Consider the following 6,885-nt stretch of genomic DNA (forward strand, 5'->3'; position numbering starts at 1 on the left):
GAAGGGGGTATAAAAACTTTTCATACAGTGATTTCAAAATGGAGAAATCAGGAGTTTTTTTTTTTTTTTTTTTGGCAAATTGGTGAATCTCTTAAAACATAACGGTGTTACTTAGTTACTATATTGGCTTCATGGTAAAGCAAGTGAGAAAATAACATTTAGATAATTTTATGGATCAATTAAAACTTCATTCTAGTATGCCATTCATCTCTTTTCTGCCACTCTTGGTTATCACGGCGATACAAATAGAATCCATCTGGACGAGCGGACCACGAGCAATTTTCACCGCAATATTTTTTATATTTGTCTCTTATTCCATTTGCATGGTAAACATCAAAAGTACCATTATACCACCGATGATCCCAATTATCATACCAACGAAAATCACACCAAAAATATGTAAAACCAGGAATTGCACGAAAACTCCAATGCCATTCCTCACCTTGATGGGGCATACGTTGACCTAGATCATCGTCATTGGACCTGCAGTGCATATGTAAAACGTCATTTCCTTGGATATCATTTTGTACATGGACTGTGACCGGACCAGCCCATTCGAATTCGATCGATGCACCCTTCGAAACCATAATCGAAAACAATAGCAGCAATAACAAACTTGTATTTCCATGGCTTCTCTTAGTACACATTTTTGAATTTGAGCATGTAAAGAACCTGTTTGAATTTGGTTAGTAAAGACGATTGAACACACTAGCCACTAGGTCTGATGGAAATTTCTGAGGAACCCAGGTTTGATTTCTCTCTCTTTCACAAACCTGTCATTAAGATACAATATATGTGTAGTCCAAAGTACCAGATCTCCGGTTAAAAATAGTACAATTTGAATTAATTTATATTGTCACATTTTTAGTATGACTACACTAACCTTTATCCATTAATTATTAGGGGTAATTTGCGTTACCTTCCCTGGAGAAGATCATAATTTGAGTTAACTCCCCTACAGAACAAATATTAGTAAAACCTCATCTCGTCATTTTTTCCATCTAAACCCGGTTAGCTGAGTCAGCTGCTTCGTACAGCTGGATGCTCTTAGGGGAGGTAACTCAAATTATGATCTTCTCTAGGGGAGGTAACTCAAATTATGATCTTCTCAGCTAACCGGGTTTGGATGGAAAAAGTGACCAGAGGAGATTTTACTAATATTTGTTCTGTAGGGGAGGTAACTCAAATTATGATCTTCTCCAGGGAGGTAACGCAAATTAACCCTAATTATTATTAACAAAAAACTTTTTTAAAAAATAATCGATCGATGACGGGCCGGCAATTAAGGGGTCGCATCTTATCGTACGGTGATACTTTAGATCCAACTTTTTAGGATATTAATTGAATAAATTGGGATCGTATTTAGCCGGTCAACTATAGTTATTTTCTCTATTTTCTTTCCTCTAAACTCGGTGAATCATCATGCAATCAGAAACCAAGTTTAATCAAGCACAAAGATTACCAATACTTCATTCAATGGCGTGAGATGATCACCAATGGTTGTATATACAACAGTACTAGTGTACATGGTATATGCTTCAAAAAAAAAAAAAAAAAAAGTGTAACATGGTATAAACCATGTGCCTGTTCTTTTAAGTTTTATCTTTGTTTGCATAAGACTAAGTTTTATCTTTCTTTCCATAAAACTCTAGACAGATTTGTTGCCTAGCTTAATTGGGGGTCATGTAATTTTGTTGGCCCCCCAAATTTTTCAGAGGTGTAAAAATCGGAAGGTGAATATATTATTTTATCCTTGATTAATATTTTTTTTCAAGTAACGACCCTTCACCGACATTAACGATAGTTTAGGGTCGTCATATACATCATGATCGAAACAATAACGACTCAAACTCTCATACACTGACCGACTCTTTTTAGAGATTAACGACAGTCTATAACGATATTTCTAAAACATTAACGACTGTTTAAGTCGTCAAATGCGTAACCAAAACAGTAACGACCCTTCCAAAGGGCCGTCAGGGAATTGATCATTTTTATGACGACCCAAAACTGTCGTACATTTCCACCATTAATGAATCTTCGACAGTTTAGAGTCGTCACTTAAACAGTCTAAACATTAACGACTGTTGAGGGTCGTCAATGAGAATTTTTAATACCTTGACGATTTTTCATACTATCTGGGCAAAAAAAAAAAAGGTTAGACTAAAAATTGCAGACAAAAAATCTGGAAAAAAAAATTAAACTCTAATTAAGTAAGATTATCACTCATTAATTAAATTTTAACACTAATCATTTAGGGGCATTTTAGCCATTTAAAAAATATTTTTATAAGGGGTAATCCAAATTAGGTTCTGGTGACCTTTTTGTCCTCTAATACATGGCCCCTAATTAAGCTAGGATTTGTTGTTGTCCATGTATATAGCTATAATACATGTCCCATAGCATGTCTGTTTCTTCTAATTTATTGTTACAAGATGATATTTTGTAGCTCGTCAGATGCCTAGTTTTTTTTTTCTTTACTTTCTTCTTCTTTCCGTTTTTTTTTTTTTTTTTTTGGGAAAACATGTGATTCTAGTTATTGGGATGACTATTAAAAGTGAGCTTATGTAAATTATTAGAATGATTTTTACATGTGAAAACCGAAAATTTCAACAATCGTTCAGGTGAAAACATGTTTTTCACCAATAGCCCCGGTCTCGCCTAACACTAAATATAGGTGAAATTTTTTATTTTAACAAATTGTACCTGATAGTAAGTGAAAATTGGATATTTCTTCAATTACCAAGTGAAAACTGAAATTTTTATGAACTGTGAAAATTGGATTTTTCATAAATTTCATGGATCGTGAAAATTGGATTTATCATAACCTGAACTATGAAAATGTGAAAATTGGATATTTCATCAATTACCAGGTGAAAACTGGAATTTTCATGAACTGTGAAAATTGGATTTTTCATAAATTGAACTTCGAAAATTGGAGTCGACCTAATTTAATTTTGGTGAAAAATATTAGAAATTTAATCAAACAATCACGAACAAACGGGAATTTTGTTTTAGGAAGTTATTTAAGGAGCTGGCATATTTTTAGGGATATATTGTTTTAGGGAGTTATTTAAGGAGGTGACATATTCTTAGGGAGATATTTTAGGGAATTTAATCTCAATATTTTACGGTTTTGTTTTTACTTTTAATTAGTATTACTTTTTCAATTAGGTAAAAGGTTATTTTAGTAAATAAATCTTCTCACAGTTAATTATGGCTTTTTCATATATGCAGTTTTATTGATGGGTTTTTGAAATATGTTTTTTCATAATTGGGCTAGAAAAAAAATTTCATGAATAAAGGGAATATTTCAAGGAAATTATACGAGGAGGATTAAGGAAAAATATATATACCGTATATTTTATCCTTATAGTTTAGAAACTATCATGTAATATTCCGTATTAACCCGTATTATACGAGGAAGATTAAGGGATATACTTCGGGATTCTATGACGGTGGTTTAATGTGAAGGGAATGTTTTACGGAGATATTTTATCATTAATTGTGATTTACAGTATATTTTAAAAATTATGGGCTGTTTGGTAACCATTATTACGATGGATTATCAGCCCATAATCCATTATATATCTTATTACAATAGATTATGTCTGTGTTTGGCAACCATTATAATAATTAAAAAAATCCATTATTTTCAGAAAAAAGCTCTTTTTTATTAATTATTCTTTTAATAAAATTGAGTTTAATTTTTTTTTCTTCTTATTTTCTCTAAATTATCAGGAGAGAGTTAAAAAGATAATAAGGGACTTAAAAGAAATCCTAAATCATTGATTTTTCCTCTCTTTTTTGAGAGCACTTTTCATAGATAATCAATTATTTGAGAAAGGTATTTGTGAAAATTTTACCAAACAAGGCCAATTGTGTATCCCATTAATCCGCAATGTACAAGGATACAAAGAAGATTGGGGAATATTTTTCGGGATTTTATGACCATGGTCTCATGTGTATGTGTTAGTTTTTCCATCACAAAACACAGTTAACTGGCATAGTGTGTCAAGGAAATATTTTTCGTGGAAATTTCTGAGGAGCTCATGTTTGATTCCTCTCTCTTCCACAAAACCATCAATAAGATGATATATATATATATATATGTAGCCCAAATAAGTAAAAAAAGTAAAAAATATACGGTTAAAACTAATAGTCGTAGATTATATATATTTTTTTCACATTTTTAGATTAATATATTATAGAAATCATTATACAAAGATTTTGGTTGGTAACCTAGCAACAAGTTGGGCTCCAACACCTTTTTGAATAGCAACGCCTAATTTATGAAAAATAAAGCTACCAAAACCACTACTAGCGTCGTTACTAACTAAACAATTCTTCAGACGCTTGAAAAAACACAAAGTATCCTCACCCAACTCTCTTAGAGTAGAGAAAGCCAAAACACTCAATCCATGGCCATGTGAAATACACTTGTCCAAGTATTTAGAGTGTTTACGTGAAACCGCATTAGATATAGCTTTCCCTGGGACGAAAGAGCGAATTCCATCACCTGCGAAGGGCGAAACACCAGTGACATCCATACAAACATCCTTTCCGTCTTCCCAGTTAAGCACAAGAATATCAGCAGGTTTCAGCTCTTTGTCATCATTCGTCAGAAATCCCAAAGAAACTTCCTTACGAGCAGGCACACTAGCTTTGAAGCAAATGTCGACGACTACATCACGAACAATATCATGTCGAAACTTGGGGCCTATATCCTTAGCACAATGAAGTGCATGATCACCAAAGATGTCCATGGTTTTATTACAACTTGGGCACAAGCCATTCTCAACAAACAATGGGATACCAAGACGATAGCAAAGTACAACTCTAAAATGTCTAGGTCCAAGGCACTGATTAAGCCCAATGATGGGTACATCCATTAAATAATCTTGTGCATGCTTGATACGGTTGCACTGCCACAGGATGAAATCTCTTGCGGACATAGAAAATTGGTCTGGGATTTGCTTCTTAACTGCATCAAAATAAGTGACTGCCAGGGAGTGCATGGATGGGGGGGCAGTATCATCGACACAGTATGTAGAAGGAAAGCCACATACCTGAGCAAAATTCTGTAGTGCAAACTGATAAGCAGAGCCTTTTTCAGTTGAGAATGAATTACCAAGGATCACCTTTTGTACCGAAGTAGTCTGACACTGAGAAGCAAAAATAATTATGCGTCTGCCGGGAGTCGAACCCGGGTCTATTGCTTGGAAGGCAATTATCCTAACCGTTGGACTACAAACGCTGGATAAGATTTTTAGATGGACTAAGTTAACCTTAATTAGTTACACATTATTAAAAATAAAATTTAATAAGATTCCGTGAATAATGGTAATTAGTCATGAGCGCTTTTTGTGGGAGTTTATAATTGAAATAGATAACTACCATTTATATGGTCAATCAATTTCATGTCGTTTTTAGTGTGAATTTTCGTTTATTGGTCAACTAGATTATTACCATTATTTTCGATATTATTCCATTAATTTGAGATTTTTTATTGAGAGATTTCGGGAAATATTAGACAAAGCATTTACTGGAATTATGAAAACCGAATGGGCATTTATTGCATATTTTTTTGTATACTTTCGATTTTGGAAATTCCTTGGTGTCCAAACATCCTTGGTCTATAAATACCTAAGTTTGCATTTCTAGCAAACTATCCTAAAAGCCAAGCAAGCTTCATCTTCTTGTTGTTTCTGGTGGAGCCGTCTATCTGGAGAGGAAAGTACCCTAATTAGGCGAAATCTCTTACGACCGCTCGTTTAAAGACTTTTGTGGGATCGAGAATCTCTACGAGTACCATTGGTGGGAAACTAGATAATTACAGTTTATTAGTTTTCGATTGATTTGATTGACTAACGGTTGTTGAACTTTGATTGCACCTACTTTGTTTATTCTTGAGAATCCTCTCTTCTGATATAAGATTCACTCAAACTAGATTGAAGTTTCGACGGGATCTTTAGAACTGTTCTTAGATCTAAAGACATCTTGTGATAATCCAATGTTAATAGACTCCGCTCTGTGCGTGATTTATCACAAGATATTCAAGTAGTGTTGTGCAGGTTTTAATTGAAGATTAAAGAAGATTTGAAGACGAAGAAGATTTCTTATTGGTTTCTCATATCTTTGTGTAACACTAACACAAACCTTGATCGGCTGAGATCCAACTAGAATCAGATTTATTCGATTGATTAGTTACTTGAGATCGGCTTCACCTTATAGTTTCTTGTTGGAATATATATTGACTGATTGCAAATCTAAATTTGGCTACTTCGGTAGTTATTGGATAGATTGATCTAACCAGGCAAAGGTTTATTAGATTAAATGGAAGAGCCTTTGCATATGACTTGAGATATCTTTATCTTAAAGAATCATGAGAGTTGTTACCAAACAGATTTGTTGTTCCTCTACTGTTTGGAATACGATCCAAAGGAATTGTTCCAGTGCGTGCACTCATTGAATGTCAGAAGAGCAGGGATACTGATGAAACTAAGTCAGCTAAGGTTAGTTGCTTGGTCTCAACTATACGAAGTTGGTTCGGATTTTGTATAGCAGATTAATTCTAAGAGTATTCAATTCTGGACTAGGTCCCGGGTTTTTTTCTGCATTTGTTGTTTCCTCGTTAACAAAATCTTGTTGTGTCTTTTACTTTTCTCTTTCCGCAATTATAATTGTCTATTATAATTAGAAGTAAAATATACAAACGTTAACTCCGCATTACTTGATAGTGATCTGATAAAGTTTGGTTAAGTCCGAACCTATTATCAAGTAATCACACTTTGATTGTTGTATTGTCTTGATCTCGTATCTATAGACGATCACACAAAGTGTGAATACCGATTTGTCGTATTGTCTCGACTATGTCCATAGACA

General features: G+C 33.7%; 1 non-coding gene across 1 annotated transcript; it reads right to left on the reverse strand.

The window, feature by feature from the left end:
• Positions 1-5,185: 5,185 nt before the first annotated feature.
• On the reverse strand, positions 5,186-5,257 carry TRNAG-UCC. Its single transcript has one exon. It is a non-coding gene; the product is annotated as a tRNA-Gly (tRNA).
• Positions 5,258-6,885: the final 1,628 nt, after the last annotated feature.

This window comes from Papaver somniferum, chromosome 9 (genome assembly GCF_003573695.1).
Source record: "Papaver somniferum cultivar HN1 chromosome 9, ASM357369v1, whole genome shotgun sequence".
Taxonomy (NCBI): domain Eukaryota; kingdom Viridiplantae; phylum Streptophyta; class Magnoliopsida; order Ranunculales; family Papaveraceae; genus Papaver; species Papaver somniferum.